This window comes from Lepisosteus platostomus, chromosome 5 (assembly GCF_059453375.1).
Source record: "Lepisosteus platostomus isolate fLepPlt1 chromosome 5, fLepPlt1.hap1, whole genome shotgun sequence".
NCBI classification, from domain to species: Eukaryota; Metazoa; Chordata; class Actinopteri; order Semionotiformes; family Lepisosteidae; genus Lepisosteus; species Lepisosteus platostomus.
The window spans coordinates 54,560,724-54,579,625 of NC_142615.1; the positions used below are offsets into that span (position 1 = coordinate 54,560,724).

Here is an 18,902-nt window from a genome sequence, read left to right on the forward strand (position 1 = left end):
GCAGGGAGAGACACACACACCGGTTTTCATTGACAAAATTGTTTTTTTTTCAATTCCTCTTGTCTAACAGGAATGTTTTGTTTGTGGACAGACTGTTAGACAAGAGGAAAAGACCGCCTCCTCCTACGAAGCATTTCATTGATCCGATCACGAATTCTTTTCCAGTCGTACGCAGCAAGGGTTGAGAATCTCCGATTCACCATCGTACTAATGGTTTCCCGGAGACTGCAAGGCAAGGCACTTTTGCCTCTGGACCCATCGAAATTTACAGACGTGGTCCACCCCCAGTAAATTTCAAAAGTCACAAGATTTCGAAACACGAGGGCGGCGTAGCGGTCGGCTCTTGCTTTCCCGTCTATGCCGATGCACTGCAAGTACAACCCCCCATCCATCTCCTGGGTGATGGGTAGCAGTTGGACATCTGGGAGAATTATTCGTCCCACTGGCATCTGTGAATTCCGCTGTGCTTCCTGGGGGGAGATAGCCGGCGGGGACAGCATCAACAGATTCCTGCGCGGTGGTGAACTGAGAGGCCGGGATGGAGTGTCCTGAGGCGGTGTGTGCTCTGCGGGGGGCAGAGCTTCCGCCAGGCATTGCAGCCTGTGCGGCGGGGAGAGGCACTTTTCGGGAGACAGCTGCTCAACTGTTTGACTGCTGGAACTCTAGCCTCCCAATCCTCCCCAGTAATGCATCTTAATGCTCCCGCTGCTGCCGAAATGTCTCCATACAGGTGCTGCTTCTACAGGTTGGTACCCTGGCCAGTGGCCGAGAGCAGAGACCCACGGCTTGTGGCAAAATAACATAATTCATGTAAGAAATAAAGTCACACAGTAGTATTCATCAGTCGCGGAACAGAAGTCAAAATAAACTTTTCTTTTTTTCCGTCTTACCGCTTTCTTTTTTACTGTCCTGGTGGTAGATCGTTTCGCCCGTGCGGTGTTTTCTTGAAGAACAGGCTACGAAGAAATAATTATAATTTAATTTAAAATTCAAAACGGCAATAATACCTTGTAATATGCGCTGTAATCGCGTATTTCAGATGAAGTCTGCTGTATTTGCTTACCCTTCGCTCTTTGGAAGCTGGGGCGGCAGAAGCACCCCGTCTCTTCCCGTAAAACGCCTAGGTCTCCATACTGTACTATGGTCGCTGTAGTGCAGGTTCGCAGTTTTTTTTTTGTGATGGGAGCTCACCCAATCCCTTGGTGTCTTTTATGCGTCACACATACTGTATTTCAGCGCCATATATTTCATGGATATTATGGAATATAATGGATGGATATCTTAGTTATCTTTCTAGTTCACAGGTTTGCATGCATAATTTAATTTTGAAAGCCACTGAGACATCAGGTACTACTGTTGTATTTATGAAAAAGAAACAAAACAAAAAACATACTAACAACAGTGCCATCCTACTCCTTAGTTAATACATTTTATTATTCATAAACAGTTAACATTGTTAGCAAAATATTTTGAATTATATTTAACCCTATTTTTTCTTTAGTTTTGTATTTAACTTATTTTATGATAGTCAGACTTAATGTATATTTGAACAATGAAAATATATTTTTACAAGATTTTACATTAAGCACTTAAAATTAATATGGTTAATAATAGTAAACTGTAACATGCTGTAACAATATCGGTTAAACTGCGAAGAAAATGCTGTTCCCACACACCCCGCCCCCACTACCATTAGAATATACACAAACATTTTAGCGTTTCATTCTGAGCAGAAGACCCTCACACCTGAAGAGTGCTGGCTGTGACGAATTAAACCGGTTTTACAGGTTTCAATCACAGACCATGTGACATGGGACTCAGTAAACTACAGTAACACCGTATTTGATAACGCTTTAAAAACGCTATAAAATAATGTGACTTGGCACAGAACAAGTCACATCAAGTCAATTTAAACACAAGCTGTCTTTAGCCCTCTAAGCTGGTTCATACAGAAATGTAGAGATCCAGGCTCAGAACACACAGCTTCATTAGCGAATACATATGCAGGACAACTAGAGAAGACGTTTTACAGAGGATGGATTTTTAGAAACATCCCATCAGACATCCCATCATATTCACAACGTGAAATCTAGAAAATAATATTACGTAACCAAAATCCGCAATTTGGAAACAGAACCTGTGTAATTGTTGATAGATGATGTACTCGTAACATTTTTTCAAGACGAACTACAACATTTAAAAAATGACTTGTATGTACTTGATATCTCTAATCAATCCACGGGTCCCAGCACAAAACGAAAGTAAAACGCATACCGTTTCGCGCTTCTTATTAGTTGCTCAAAAGTAATTTGACCGTATGAAATGCATAATATAAACCTAGAAACATATACGTGAGCAGTACTTAAGCACTGTAGTATCGGTGTTAAGACATACCTCTCAAATACTGTAAATCAAGTTAAAAATATCTCAAGACCGATTCTGGTTGTAATGAAACCATGCAAGGGAGTTTTTATGTCCGTTGCAGTTCTTTTGCAACATGAATATAATTATATCGTTATTAATTTCTTGAGATACGCGATTCCATATTATATTCCCTTTTAATCAAATTCTAAAAGTATGCTTGTTGACTCCGGTATCACGTTAGTTAAAGACTTCGAAGCTTAAAATGTTTAGGGAGAAATGGAATACTGGTGTGTATTTTTTTCTTTAAAAAAACCGAGACCAGCCATATACCGTATGTTTATGTTAAGATTTCCCTTCATTGGTAAAATTAGATATGAATATTCAATACTTAAACGGGCACAGTTAAGACATTAAATATACATATACATATTGTATACAGTACAGTTTGCATACGGTAATATGTTTATGTTACGCGATTAAAAAATAAATAAATAAAACTGGAAGGTCCAGCACCACCATTATGTTTATATGGTTGTTTTTGTTGGTTGGTTGTTATTATGGTTATTAATAATACGATCTATAGTTGAAATCTGAGCCTAAATAAAAAGAAAAAGTAAGTGATTAGGTTTATGAGCAATCTAATTACTTATTCGTTTAAAACGCTATATAAAATAAAGTTTATTATTAATTTGCTGGACAGAGCGGTGAACATTATTATGCATAAGACAAAGATAACGATCCTGATCAGTTTAGAAATCTGTGTACGCTGTAAGGTTTTTACTTCTTAAACTTTTAAAATACACGTTTTGAATAGAAAGAAATCCTCTTCCTGGCACAGTGTGTATAGCAGACCAGCACATCTTTTTTCTCCAATCAGAGGGGTGTCAGATAGTGTCAGCCAATCACCATTCTGCGTTGGGTAGCAACGGGTGACTGTTCTCAGGCGGAAAATGTAAACAGCTTAATGTTCGTGTTAAATAATTTTTTTAATTCAATTAAACGGGCACAGTTAAGACATTAAATATACATATACATACTGTATACAGTACAGTTTGCATACGGTAATATGTTTATGTTACGCGATTAAAAAATAAATAAATAAAAATGAAAAGTCCAGCACCAGCTGGAATCGAACACACAACCTGCCAGGTGGTAGTCACACACCTAGACCAGTAGGCTACAAGACAGCTCACGTGATCAGGCAGGTGAAACAGCCCTACACAGTCCTGCCGCAGTACACGGATATAATCATACCGTTATTAAATTCTTTAGATACGCGATTCCATATTATATTCCCTTTTAATCAAATTCTAAAAGTATGCTTGTTGACTCCGGTATCACGTTAGTTAAAGACTTCGAAGCTTACAATGTTTAGGGAGAAATGGAATACCAGTGTGTATTTTTCCTTGTGATATTTTAAGCTCTAGTTGAATGATAGGTGTCGCATTTTAAATCATTTTCGTAGCTAGAAATTATGAAACGCCCTGTTAAAAGCAAGGAAGTTTTTATGCCCGTTGAAGTAAAACAAAATGCCTGACAAAGTATGGCTTGGACAGATTCCAAGTGCTTGTACAAATGTGCTAAAGAAATTATACTTTGAGTATACAGCTTGTCCAAAGTCATCCATTATTAATACTATTAGTAATATCTTCAGTAAAGGCTTTGATGCATAAATATTTCTGATAAAGGTAGGTTGTGTACTTTTGTCCAACTGAGCAATCTTGCTTTCATAAAATATACCAACATTTTAATGACTGATGATTAACATGCTGTAATACACAGTTCAAAATTAAAGGCTCAAATGCTGTACATGAGAGGTTAAGCTCCCCCTGGCGGTTTTACAAGGCGACGCCGGATAGTTAGTCACGTGACACACGTGAAATGCGTGATACCGCGTGATGCCGTGACACGCCCACCGGGGTATGCCGTGAAATACCTCACCCATTTTGAATGGCTGCATCTGTAGTAATGGCGGCGAAGTTCATTTTTTATCCTCTTTAAAAGAATAAGGACGGGCTGGGGCGAGCTCCATTTACCACTCTTTCAGCTAACCACCGAACTCGCGAACTGATTACACTGCAGAGCCACAGGTGCCTCGCTTGTATCCATTCTCTGGGTAAGGGTGAAAAAAAAACTTTGCTGGTATTAGCTGGCTTGCTGGGAGTACCTCTTCTTCACTGATAAGCACGATTTGTGTTTCATCTTTCGCAAGCTGTATAGATTTCTTTCAAAACAAGTTGTTCCAGAAAGGAAACGAACACTTGCATTCACCTGAATTAAAAGGCATGGGATTTGCCCGTAAGGATAAATTCTGTACAGTAAGACAGGAAGAAAGGCACCGCTGGGAATCGGACCTAGGATCTCTTGTTTACTAGATAGGCACTTTAGCCAACTATTCACAGTGCCAGCAAAGTGCTGTCCTTTGACAGCCACTTGGACACTTCTCAACTGTGGGAAGTTCCATAGTTAATGATCAAATTCACTTGCATCCTAATCAAAAGAAATATTAAGAAACTTTTTCTGATACCAGTTTCATAGTGACTTTGTAGGTGACATGTTCTTTATGAGAATAATGTTTTGTATGCGATCAATAACAGCACCAGAAAAAAATACCGGAAAGAAATGATCTGTCACTAAGGAAATTCATTAAATGAAGCCAAGACATAATCAGAAAATCTATATCAAGGAAATGTTAATCACTTTACATGTTCTTTAGCGTTTATATATATACATACTGATAGACTGTCACGATTATAGTCCCCCCTCCTTAAGGGTGCTCCAGCCCTTTCACTTGTCTTTATTCTGTGCACCTGCTCCCTATCCCCAGCCCACCTTAAAAGCCAGGTGCTGACGCTCATCCGGGCTCTGCTCTGATTTCCATATCGTGCGAGTCCGGGACCAGGAAGCGCCTGGTCCCGTTAAGGTTTTAACCTCTGTTCCCGTTCCTGTTCCCCGTCCGCCGGTTCCGACCCGGCCTTCGTGGTTTTTAATCCTTCTTCTGATGGATCTCCTGGTTTTGGACTTACCCTTGTGTTTTGGATTTTCCCTAAGGAGTACTCTCGGATTGTTCGCCTCGGCCACACCTCCCCCGTGCACCAGCGCACCTTGGACACGCCCCCTTGTCTTCAGCCCCGTTTTCCTGCATGACGTTTCCCTAGTGTCTCCCCACTCCGTCGGACTGTCCTCCGCATAGGGTCCGGAAAGAACTGTTCGTTACATAGACATTCAAGGCATTCTAGTCGCTGTACTCTAAATGAAATCACAGTACAGTACAGGACATGCAGTGAGGAGCTCACGCAACGAATACTCTTGAACGCAACAAAAGTAATGGCACACGGCACATCACGTCCGAGTTTAGTGGCAACTACCTCAGAGATTGAAAGCTGGGTAGTTTCAGATCACTTTCGATCTTAGTATCGAAGTGCCGTCTCCAACATAACCGATCCACAGAAGAACTGTATCCAGAGGTGTTAAAGAAGTCGAGGTCTCACCATGAGAGGGGAAGCATCTCAGAAAAAGCAGGTGCAGTCGGTTCCATAGTCATAGCGCCACTGTCGGACAAGAGCAAAAGCCACCCGGCTTCCTCCGGGAAAGTAATGAGACAAAGAGACAGGGCATGGTGGGTTGTGTGGCTGAGTGGTCTAAGGTGCTGGATTAAGGCTCCAGTCTCGTTGGAGATGTGGGTTTGAATCCCACCGCTGCTAGAAGTTTTTGTGTTACAACCACCAAGTGGAGCAATGTGTTAAAAGCTACTTTATCAGCTTAACATCAAAGCAGGGAGAAAAAAGTGTTTCTTCTTCTCAACACAAATTCTTGTTTCCACCTTCAGCAGGGAAGTTTGTCTACCAAGATCACTTTTGAGTCAGTGCAAATCACAATGCGCCCTCAATTTTAATGTCGGTTGTGCTCCTATTATCTGTGAAACGTTAATGTTCTGCATTTTCAAGTCGAGTCATCCTCAGGGGTAGAGTTGATTAAGTCTTTCCGCATAGTGCTCCATCAGAAATAACTTGTCTAAGTTCCAAAGAGATTGTGGGTTTCACTTCAAGCAATCACAAAGCATACCTCACATGTCAGATCTAAATGGGGAATTTGTTGGTTACAAAGCTGAACGTTTTTCCATGTTCTGCTAGAGTATCCACTGGCTTGCCTTTATCAGCTGTCTTGGAAAGATAAGCTGTGCTTCGTCTCAGGAAAAATCATTAGTACTGTCATTTTATTCTGTGCATATGGCCGATATTTAAAGTATATAAAAATCACGAGTTCATAGATTTATCCAAATATCAACGGCACCTTGTAAACCTGTGATAAGAATTCCTTCAATCCAATAGTTTCACTCCAGGGAAAAGGCAGGGAAACATAGAGAATTCTTATTTAAAGACAACATCCGTATTGGATTGCATGTCAGCAGGCATCACTCAGAATTCCTAATATGATTTTGAATTCAGTTTTGCAGTTCTTTAGTGTTTTACTACTTTCAGAGAGTCCTTTATTGACCTTGCTGAAGCAAAGAAGCAACATAATCACAAATGTGACCAGTTTTTCTGCTGTTTCTGGTTAATAATGATTATTATTTTGTATTTTGATTAGTATTTTTCGTAGCGTTCTTCTTCAGCTTTTAAGTTATTTGGTAAGCAAGAACCACTGAGAACGAGTCTGAATCAATCAAGAACATATACGGTACTGCTGTCCTGTGTACAACTGCTTCGTCCTAATTGAGCTTTTCAGTGTTGAAGAAGACGTTTCCAATTTCGATTGCTGGTTTCAGAGGATGTGCTACAAGATCACAGATTCATTTGAAAAGATTTGGAGATGTATTGGCTGGGATTCAAACCTGGCTCAATTGCATGAAGGCACCTATACTCAGCAACGAGAGGAAAGGAGAAGGGGCCAGAGGTAGCGTGGCTGAATTGTCTAATATGCTGGATTTTAGGCTCCACTCTCTCAGGGGCGTGGGTTTAAATCCCACTACTGCCTAATGTTTTAAGACCTTACTTCCTGAGATTTGTAATATAGTCAGTAAAAGCACTTTATGTAAGTATCTCTTATGTCAGCGCTACAAGTCACTTACTGCTCCACAGGTCCGGGGTTCAATCCCTGGCATCTTCAGGTGTTTTATATTACTGTACTCACATCGCAATCTTCTGTTGAGTGAGAACTCTTTGCTCGTATTCATAGAGAGCCAGGTTTACCTTTTGAATCTCACCCGGGATTTCCTGAGAGATCATTCAGCGAGCGAGTCCTCCCTCTGGACACGGGACTGAGCTGAAAGCTGCACGAATTCCTCACTGCGCGTCCTCTACTGTTACAGGTGGTCCAGAGTTAATGTGCAGCACAGTGACATGAACACCTTGAACTTTTTCTGTATGTGAAGGAAAATGCAAAAGAGCATGTAAAGTATTGATCACATAAAATATCCATGGTACAACTCGAGAAAAAACTGAAGCACAAAACAACGACTTTTGATGATTACAAGAGATTCAAGAAACACAACCGTCCACAGATGGGTTCGGAATCTGAACGCATAAGTCAAAAGAACAAAAGCGAAGTAAACTCTCTTCATTGTCTTATAGTTTATGTAATAAAACAATGTTTTTCTTTCTTTATAATTTCTTACTGTTGATAGACGATTTATTGACTTTTAACAGAATCACAACTACAAACATTTGGGGTTCAACTGTTATTCACATACTCCAACAAAGAGAAATGTTAGTGTCTTCCAGTGTGTGAGACAATTTCTAAAAAAATTAAAAAATAAGTTATAGAAATTAAATTGTTCTACTTTTTAGGCTTGCATAGTCTTATTCATATTTCAGTTAAGCCTTTTCTTCTGTAGTAATTTCATTTGATATTAAAATTAGTCCTGATTTACAAGAATTTTGTAATAAGTTTCAATTTAGGAAAATCGTGCCCAAAAGCTACCAAAACTGGTAATGTTCACATAATGTGTAATGCCAAAGCAGCAGTTGGGGTGGGAAACAAAAGGCATTTCTTGGTATGAATCCTAAAACTTCATAGATGGCGTTCTAGGACTTCTCGCTTCAGATAAAGCTGTCAATACATCATAGATTTCTACTCAATCAATATCAGCAGTGTTATCACTACCGAACGCTAAATATAGATCCTGGCAATAATTCATGAGTTGTTTGTTAGAATTGTTTATGGTTTTTCTTTTAACAAATTTTCAATACCAGACAAAAAGTCGAAAGTTTCAATTTCATGCAACTGATGAAATCTCTCTTCGATGGAAGTTATAAGTACAGTACATCCAAAATACTGCGGAATCAATCAAATGTACATGTTTCTTGTGGATCCAGAAGATCATTTTGAGATTCAAAACATGCCTGTCTTTTCTTTATTCGAGGACGAAGGAGTAGCAGCAGGGGTAGCAGTAATGGCAACAACGTGTTTAGAGTTCAGCACTTCTCATTTCTAATGCAGAGCCATCGACTCGGAAAGCACCGCCCGCGATAAAAGAAATTGCAGAATTGGTCTGTTCATGCTGCCTACACGCTTTGAATTGCTGGCATTTTCTGCAAGCGTTCCTTTTTGAGGGTTCATGAAATTCCTCACATTTGAGCCAACACTAAAATATTTCATTCGGGGTCGCCTAATTCATAGTGCAAACCGAATCTACAGGGGAATGCTGTGGCACATGAAGCCGTTTGTTATTCTGTTGTGAGGTGTGAGGGGCGGAATGCAAATTGAGTTGGTGAATAGAAAATGAAACAGGAGTCACTTCTTGAGCTACGAATTCCAAAAAGTATGAAAACCTGTGCATTTTAACAGTGCAGAATACTCACAAATTGCACTGAGTTGCTTGCTTTCTTCTGCTGCTTTTATATTTCAGTCATTCACTGTCAGCTAGCACTGGAACAATTCAAGAGAGGTAAAAATGGAAGCTGTCAGGGGTGGGATTTGATCCCACGCCTCCAGTTGGAGACCAGAACACCCAAGCCAGCTGGAAAGACACATGTCCTTGAGTCTGGCGCCTTAGACCACTCGGCCACCCTGACAATCGAAAGCAAGTGGTGTGATGAATGCACCAGTAGTTGACTAAACTGAGTTTCTTCCCTGAAATTATTTGCTTGCGAAGACCCAAGTTGCCTTGAATGGATCTTGGAAATCAAATATATGGATGGATTGTTATTCGGTTGTGAGTTTTGAGGGGCGTATTATAAATTGAGTTGGTGAAAAGGCGCTTTTTGTTAGTCTGTCGGGAGGCTGCACAAGGTGTTTAGAGGGAGAACTTCTAAAAGGCAGGCTCTCTATGTTTAACATCAAGAAAGATTTTTTTTTCTCAATGGAAATGCTCTTTGGCGCTTTCAGCTTTACGTAGGGAACAACATCTGCCGAGACCACTTTTGAGCCAGTGCAAATGGTAATGTGCCACCAAGTACATTTAATATTGGCTGTGGTAGCGAGCTGCTTTTGTTTGTGAAGCTTTTACTTCTTTAAGCTGAATCATCGGCAGGAGTAGCTTATTAAATCGTTGCTCATTGCGCTCCATCAGAAATACCTTGTCCATGTTCAAAAGAGATCAGGGGATTTACTTCATGCTTTCACATGGCATACCTTACACGAAAGATTTAAATGGGGAATTGATTGTGCTTCTTGATGTTGTTCCTTGGTTACAATGGTGAACGTTCTTCCACGTTCTGCTAGAGTATCCACTGGGTGGGCTTTATCAATTGGCTCGGATAGGTCATCAGTGCTCCGTCTCCAGAAAAATAATCAGCACTGTCTTTTTTCTGTGCGCATGACCGTCTTTTAAAACATATAAAATCACGAGTTCATTGATTTCTCCAAATAACAACAATACATTTTAACCCTTCAATCCAATAGTTTTACTCCAAGTAAAAAGCAGCGCAATATATAGAGAGATGACATTCAAAGATTTCAACGTTCTTATTGGATTGCCTGTATGCAGATATCGCTCAGAATTGCTAATATGATTTTAATTCAGTTTTTCTCTACTACTTTCACAGTCTTTTATTGACCTTGCTGAAGCAGAGAAGTGACATAATCACAAATGCAACCAGTTGTGCAGCTGTTTCTGGTTAATAATGATTAATGCGAAAAAAAAAAAAAACAGCTCCTTGCATTAAGAGTCCTACCTCTGGATTCCTCTGAAAGCTGCGCGAATTACTCACTGCGTGTCCTGTACTGTGTAGCACAGTGACAAGAACGCCTTGAGTTTTTTTCCGTATGTGAAGGAAAATGCAAAAGAGCATGAAAAGTATTGATGGTATAAAATATCCATGGTACAACTGGAGAAAGAACTGAAGGACAAAACAATGACATTTGATGATTACAAGAGAAACACAACCGTCCGAACATGGGCTTGGATCCTGACCGCTTGCGTTAAAAGACAAAGCAAAGGATATAACCTGTAAATGTCTTCATGTCTTACAGTTTATGAAATATGACAATTTCTTACTTTCTTGATAATTTCTTACTATTGATAGATGCTTTTTTTAATTTTAACAGAATCACAATTACAAAAAAATGGGGTTAAACTGTTATTCACATACTCTAACGAAGAGAAACGTTAGTGTCTCCCGGTGTGTGAGCCCATCTCTCAAAAAATAAAAAAATAAGTTCTATAAATTGAATTGTTCTATTTTTCAGGCTTGCATAGTCTTATTCATATTTCAGTTAAGCCTTTTCCTCTGTAGTAATTTCATTTGATATTAAAATTAGTCCTGATTTACAATTTTTGGACATAGTTCATCTTAAAGAATTTTGTAATAAGTTTCAGTTTAGGAAAATCGTGCCCAGAAGCTACCAAAACTGGTAATGTTCACATAATGTGTAATGCAAAAGCAGCAGTTGGGGTGGGAAACAAAAGGCATTTCTTGGTATGAATCCTTAAACTTCATAGATGGCGTTCTAGGACTTCTCGCTTCAGATAAAGCTGTCAATACATCATAGATTTCTACTCAATCAATATCAGCAGTGTTATCACTACCGAACGCTAAATATAGATCCTGGCAATAATTCATGAGTTGTTTGTTAGAAAATTGTTTATGGTTTTTTTTAAACATATTTTCAATACCAGACAAAAAGTCGAAAGTTTCAATTTCATGCAACTGATGAAATCTCTCTTCGATGGAAGTTATAAGTACAGTACATCCAAAATACTGCGGAATCAATCAAATGTACATGTTTCTTGTGGATCCAGAAGATCATTTTGAGACTCAAAACATGCCTGTCTTTTCTTTTTTCGAGGACGAAGGAGTAGCAGCAGGAGTAGCAGTAATGGCAAGAACGTGTTTAGAGTTCAGCACTTCTCATTTCTAATGCAGAGCCATCGACTCGGAAAGTACCGCACGCGATAAAAGAAATTGCAGAATTGGTCTGTTCATGCTGCCTACACGCTTTGAATTGCTGGCATTTTCTGCAAGCGTTCCTTTTTGAGGGTTCATGAAATTCCTCACATTTGAGCCAACACTAAAATATTTCATTCGGGGTCGCCTAATTCATAGTGCAAACCGAATCTACAGGGGAATGCTGTGGCACATGAAGCCGTTTGTTATTCTGTTGTGAGGTGTGAGGGGCGGAATGCAAATCGAGTTGGTGAATAGAAAATGAAACAGGAGTCACTTCTTGAGCTACGAATTCCAAAAAGTATGAAAACCTGTGAATTTTAACAGTGCAGAATACTCACAAATTGCACTGAGTTGCTTGCTTTCTTCTGCTGCTTTTATATTTCAGTCATTCACTATCAGCTAGCACTGGAACAATTCAAGAGAGGTAAAAATGGACGCTTTGAATTGCTGGCATTTTCTGCAAGCGTTTGAAGTGGAAATCTAATAAGTAAATTGATTCTTAAAATGTAGAGAGTTTAGAAAAAAATATATTGGTGCTTTTAGAAAATATATTTCAAGGATGTAATTGCTGTGCTACAGTACGTGCAGAATTTTAGAAAACAGTGCGTCAACAAAGTACACTGTTTAGGTTACTTTAGAAGACAAAGTACCAAAACAATATATGCTGTCTGGGTCGTTAGAATTAGCTGAAAGTAACTGATTAGCTTTGAATAACAAATCTATTGCTTCTTCTCTCGCTCTATGATGTAATCTGTTTTGTCTCAGGGAAAGGGGAAGTTTTTGAAGGGACAAAGCACTGAGCTTTTTCACAGCGCAACGTCTTATAAAAACCCTGTACTGCTTGTAACAAATTGAGTCTCTGGTTGCACTTTGCAGAGTGGCAACAGGGCTCCCAATATTGCAATATTGAAATTAAGACCTTACTCGGGTGAGAACTCTCTCTTGTGGCTTCCTTGATAGTTATATTTCCATGACAATTTGGGGGCTCATCCGGGATCACAAACCTGAACGCGAACGGCTGCTGAAACTCCATCCGGACCCGGACAATTTTAGCAAATTGGAAGAACCTTGGAGGATAAACTGTTTATCCTTCCAGAGACGCGTCTGGAGAATTGGCAGCTGTCTGACGTCAGTAAGTGATCCTTAAAAATTAATAGTTTGAGAAGCGAGCCACAGTGGTGTTCTCACGCGGGTTTAATGAGTCTGGGACTCATATAAAGAACTTATCTTAACACAGACGTGTGGTTTTTGCTCTGCGGAGTAGTTAATGTGATAAGGTTCTAAGTAAGGCACCGATCGGTAAAAATGGGAAATTAAAATTAAAAGACGAAAATGGGACCGAGCAGTCCAGCAAAAGTACATGTACGACAAATTCAGAGAAACAATTATAGCCTGTGTTAGAGTAAAAAAAAAAATTATGTTCATGAACTGTAAAGCTAGGGTAATAGGTGTAAGGGAACTTGCACATAATTTATATATGATAATTAGGGGCCCATAACTATGAAGGATCTTTGTAAGTGAATCAGAATGGACAGAGGAAAGTTGAATTAGGAAAAAGAAGTTTCCTGAAGAAGGGGAAACTTTGAAGAGAAGGAGAAGAAAGGAAAGAAAGTGAATTGGAAAACTTATGTAATGGAAAGAGGAATCACAGAAATAATGGGAAGCTTCAAAAAAGACTAGTCTTGAAACTAAAGAACAGCAAGCTGCAGCTAAAGTCATGGCCTTGCCTTCTAAAAAGAAAAAGTCTCCACCGAAACTAGAAAGCGGTCAGGAGCCAAAGCCTTTTCACTTGTTCATGAAATGCCAATGTGCACTTTTACAGGTCCAGAAGGAACATTGACATTGGTCTCCTAGTGAATTATTTGCATTAGTTAAGACTTTTCCTAAATTGCCTGATGACCGTAAAGAATTTCGAAGAAAGGCAAGCCTTGTTCTTGATTGTCTTAAGCCTAATTACAGTTACATAACCTTGTTGCTAGATTATATTGTTCCTAAAGGTTTACAACGTCCTCTAAAAAGGAGGAGGCAGATTGGCGGATACGTGACCCAAATGATGAAGAAGTATCCATCTAAATTAAACCACACGGACATGGAGAGGAAAAGTTAGGCGGCCGCTTCTAAAAAGAGGTAAGGACTCCTCTTTTCTAAAAAGTCCCTTGTCCTCTCCATGTTGCTGTGGTGCTGAAACAAGTACAACAGAAAAATGAGTTAATGGTGTATGTGTTTTTAGATGCCTGTTTTGTGAAGGTGGGGTAGAAAAAAAGGGATTGCTGAAGGAATAGCGTCTTGCCCTGCCCGTGCGAAACAATCCAGGTGTTGCATCCTGGTACACAACTGCAGTACGGCTGAAGGTAGTAACTAGAACTGTACTCGCAGAAGAGCCGAAAATGGTAACTCGATTCAACTGTGTGTTTAAAGCCAGGATTTGGAACCTGGTCCGTGTTCCCGAATTTTGATAGTTCGTCAGTTTGTCTCGACTGGGGGGCTCCGCGGGGCACGTGGGAGACGTGAAAATGGTTTGGTGTGAAGAAAAAAAAAAGTTTGATTAATCCAAATTGAAGAAGAAATATGTCAGAAATATGTCAGACGGAATTTAGGCTGAACAGGAATGTAGAAAAGTGTATGAACATTTGGATAAAAATAAACAATATTTAGAGGAATATTTGAGAATTCAACAGAATATCATAGATGAGATGCAAAAATCTCTGATGGAAAAGCTAAAAGCAATGGCTGAACGAAACGAAGTTATATATGCAGAAAAAGAAACAGCAAAAGAAGAAATAGAAGAGAGAATCTAGGAGAAGGGTGGGAATTAGTGTGGAGATTTTTGAAAGAGCATTACCCACCGAAATCTGATTAGAGAAAAGTAACAACATGTCAGCAGAAGGAAGTGAGGATGTTTCAGATTTTACAGAAAGGTTTATAGCTTTATGGATAGTATACTCGGGGTTAGCCGATGAGAAGGAAGTGAATGAAGATACTTCCACAGTAATAAAACAAATTTACTTGAGTGGGTTAAAACCTGATGTTGCCAAGAATGTACAACTATGCTTTCCTGATATTACGGACAGCGGAGACAGATTTGATTTAATAACTCGCGAAGCATGCATGCAGAAGTGCGAGCGCTGCAAATGGGAGGTAAAAAGACTCCCAAGGAGGAGAAAAGGGAGCCGCCAGTTTGTCGAAATTATTGTGCGACTTTAATGTTATACCGAGATATAAAACCCCAAAGACAAAACTACTAATAAGCTGGTGTGCAGTTACTTAAATAAAGGTGTTTTTTGGAGAAATTGTAAGAAAGAGGCTTGATTTCACAATTAAAGAACATGTCAGAAGCTGAAACGAGAGCCGTGCGTGAACTAACAGTTTTAATCTAGTAAACCCCTCTGTAGCCTTCCTAAATTTATCTCAGGATTTAAATAAAAGTGAAATAATCTTAACTGTAACCAGAAACTGGGGGACACAGGAGCACAGCTGTCCTGTTTTTAAACTAAAACAGCATAAAGATGTGATATAAAGTTTTCTAACGGGTAACAGGAGGCTACAGGAGAAGGGGTGCAAGGGTTGTGTTTAAAGCAAATATAAGCTGTCACAGTCTGCTTGGGAAAAGATGTACAGTTTCAACTACTGATGTGGGTGGGGGACACCCCAGACCTATTTTAGGCCCAGACTGCAGCATTTTATAAGGAATTACTGCATGAAATAGCATTTATGTAAACTAACTCAATAGAGTTATGTGATATTGTGATTGTTTTACCTAATGAGGGAATCCATAAGGCCGGGCTACTCCAAGTATTGGATCTAAAGAGGAAAAAAAGGAGTATAAAACCAACTACATGATAAAGCCAGGGTGAATGCCTTCTCAGAACGAGCTTGTCCAGTGACGTATTGGTTTAAGGGGGGTAGTGCAGTCTAAAGACAAAATTGCCTTGACCCCTGCAGCAGAAACCGTTTTTGATGTTTTGAAACAAGCTTTCTTGCAGACACTGGCCCTGGACTGTATTCCCTCAGACTGATCATCTGTATGTAATCTGTCTGTAAGTGAAAGAAATGGGTTGTGAGCCGTTGTGCTGGTGCAGGAGCATGGAGATAGGCATAGTCTGGTGGGTTATTATTATTCAGGACCCCTTGATGCGGTGGCCAAGGGGCCGTGTTTATGTGTTGTGCAGGCTACCTGCCTGGCTGTATAAACTGTGAATAATCTGGTGTAGAACTAGCAGACCGAATGAAAATATTTAATTGAAACTTGTAAATATGCTAAATGGAAAATTGTAGCAATTTATATAGACTGTATATATACATTTGGTGTATGCCACAAGTTTGGATGGCAGTGAAGGAATAGGGATTTCCCCAACATGGAAGGGACTCCAGTCAAGAATGCTGGGTTTGTCTCTGAACTGTTAGAAGCTTTGCAGCTACTGACTGAAGTAGCTGTGGTAAAGTATAAATCACATAATAAAGAAATGTTTCCAGTAACTCGAGGGAACAACTTTGCAGATGTAGCTGTCAGGTGCACAGTCCTGGTAGAACAGGAGTCTGAGACCCCTGTGAGACCTCTGTTGGTGAAAAGGGGACAGCTACAGGATATTCAGGCTGAGGCCTCTAAAGCAGAGAAAAGGACATGGTTAGAAAAGAGTGTGGTGCTGCCAGCACACTGGACGCTCTGCATGCCCTCACAGCCTAATGCCCTTTGTAGCTCGACTATCTGTCGGACACCTGGGTGTGAGTCAAATGGTGTGCTGGTTACCCAAACCTGGGTGGGGACTGTGTTTGAAGCAGTAGCCACTTATGTGGTATCTCAATGTGATGCTTATCAAAGGAACTCAACTACAGTTCAGGTGCAGGTGCTACAGCTCAAAAGGCCTGCTCCTGAGAAACCTTTATGCAGTAGCAAATGTTTACAACCTTGGCTCTTATAATCTGTTTTCCCAGTGGGTTGCTGTCACTGCCTCTGTGTCTACCAAACACTTGATGATGGAGATAAGCCCTTGGTGGGCACTGCCCTACTGCATGTATTATGATCAAGGGACAGGCTGTGGCTGGATTATTCGGGGTGAGATGGACTGAGATCACCCTCAGTCTGCTGGAACAGTGGAATGAAGGAACAGAAAAGATTGACTAGACATCAGACTGAAGGAACACCATGGGATGCGGGTTGGATCAAACAGAACTGTGTAATAGAGCCTGTTTGATATCATCACAGGCCAATCAACGAAACTTCCTGGAGGGATGAATTTGGCTAATGGATTGTTGAATTTGCTAATTCTCTATTGTAGTATTGTAGGTTGTTAATTGAAGTGGTGCACGGGGCTGGTGAACAGGTGCTGGACACTTGGAGACCTCCAGTAGAGGGAAGACACGACCTGATACCTGGCGAGTGGGTGTGGGTGAGGAAGATATACCCTGCCAGATGTTGCAACACTGCTGGGAAGGACCATATCAAGTGCAACTGACTACCGACTCTGCCATCTGAGTGACAGGATGAGATCGCTGGATCTACGCATTGCACTGACACCGAACCACTGCACCAGAGACTGAGTGAACATTATTATATTGTCACTGTTTCTGTGTTTGTTGAGCTTCCTGAGGGGGGGTGACAGTGTACCTGTTAAGTGTAAGGAGTTTTACTTTTATAAATGGGGATATGGAATCAATACTTTATCAGTCAGTCACAAATAATAATCAGAGCTCCTGTTGGGATTGTATTGCTATAAAAGATGCTCATGGGAGTAATCCCCTTTGATAGAGGTGATTATTTAGGTTTATTGGCATGGGTAAATAGCCCTGCTTTTAGTCTGAGTGTAACTCAGATGTATTAGAATGGAAATAACTGTATGGTCGTCGCTATAATCACAGTTTTAGGCCATTCTCTATTAGGGTGATAGACAGCTGTTTAGGTGAGCAAAGACTAAACAGTACTTGTATTCTAGACAATTATTAGCAAATTAATGACTTAGCAAAGCACATCTATGATGAAGAAAAATATATATCATAATTATAATCCAGATGATTGGGGCATTGGTGCATGGCTACAGTCTGTGCTAGGAACCTGGAGAGGGTCTCTGGTTCAATACATATTTGTGTGTCTGGTATTATTCGTTATAATCATACTGTTAATATCCTGCTTGAAAAACATGTGGACTAAAGCTGCTGCTTCTGTTCTAATTGTACGCCCTGAAGGGATCATGAAGGTCAAAAAATGACTTCATGGGAAAGGTTCTCTTATCTAGTGGCAGAACCCGATGGATAGAACAATATGGTTTTAAGGGGGGGTTACCCTTGGGAGTGATTCCCCTAGATGCACATTATTATTATGATTTGTTTGTTCATAATAAGATGTTTTGCAGGAACGGGCCAATGAGAAATTTTACAACTTCAGCTAGAATTGTTCTGCAAAATGGCACAGCTGAGGCAGTGGAACAATGTGTAGATTTTTCTAAGAGTTATTACTCTTCTGGTGAAAGACTTCAGGAAAAAGAAGTGGTGTTCACTCAGGTGGAGGGGGCCGTACCAAGGCTGCTGACCACTGCGACTGCTGTGAAAGTCACGGAAAGGGTGCCCTGAATTCATGCTTCCCACTGTAAAAAGGTCACAAACGAACTGAGCAAAGCGCAGGAGTGATGTCTCCACAGGGATAGATGGGGATCACATGCTTGGGACTGATGTGCCCAGCCTTTTTCCTTTTTATGTGGAAGCCTGTCACCACCCAGAAAGAGGAAGAATCTAAATGCGAAGCCTCTTTGTATACAAACTGGCTGAATGAAACTGATAATGAGGAGGATATGAGTAATTTGTGGTATAAACTTATAAATCATACTGTAAAGTTAAAGAAATTTAATGCATCTTGTTATGTATGTGCTTTAATTCCTCATTGTACAGCCTCACCCATTTCTCTCCTGGTTAGAATCACTGTTTGGGCCAGGGGGAATGTTTTTCTTTAAGTTACTAATACCGATTATAGTAGCTGTGATACTTGTCTTCCTGTTTTTGTGTTGCTGTACGACATATATTATTCCAATGCTTTGAAATATGGTAATGAATATGTTTGCGCATCAGTATGTCCTGATAAGAACGCAAGAATCCGAAGTATGGGAGCCTCCTGGGAGTCCATATTGTAACGCCCTCGCCTGGTGGTGAGGAGGAAGCGCCCCTAGGCGCTCGTAGTACCGCTGGGCATGCTGGGAGTGGTAGCCGGGGACAGTCTGA

At 40.2% G+C, this 18,902-nt stretch overlaps 3 protein-coding genes and 1 non-coding gene across 4 annotated transcripts in view; 1 reads left to right on the plus strand and 3 right to left on the minus strand.

The window, feature by feature from the left end:
• LOC148669375 (antigen WC1.1-like) overlaps positions 1 to 18,902 on the minus strand; it is a 590,051-nt gene that overhangs the window by 376,011 nt on the left and 195,138 nt on the right. The gene's annotated exons all lie outside the window — the stretch shown is intronic.
• Positions 1 to 18,902, minus strand: part of LOC148669398 (uncharacterized) — a 469,383-nt gene that overhangs the window by 222,399 nt on the left and 228,082 nt on the right. The window lies entirely within an intron of this gene.
• Positions 1 to 18,902, plus strand: part of LOC148669520 (uncharacterized) — a 97,072-nt gene that overhangs the window by 27,732 nt on the left and 50,438 nt on the right. The gene's annotated exons all lie outside the window — the stretch shown is intronic.
• trnal-caa (transfer RNA leucine (anticodon CAA)) lies at positions 9,268 to 9,380 on the minus strand. Its single transcript has 2 exons — positions 9,343 to 9,380; positions 9,268 to 9,313 (listed from the first exon to the last, which is right to left on the minus strand). It is a non-coding gene; the product is annotated as a tRNA-Leu (tRNA).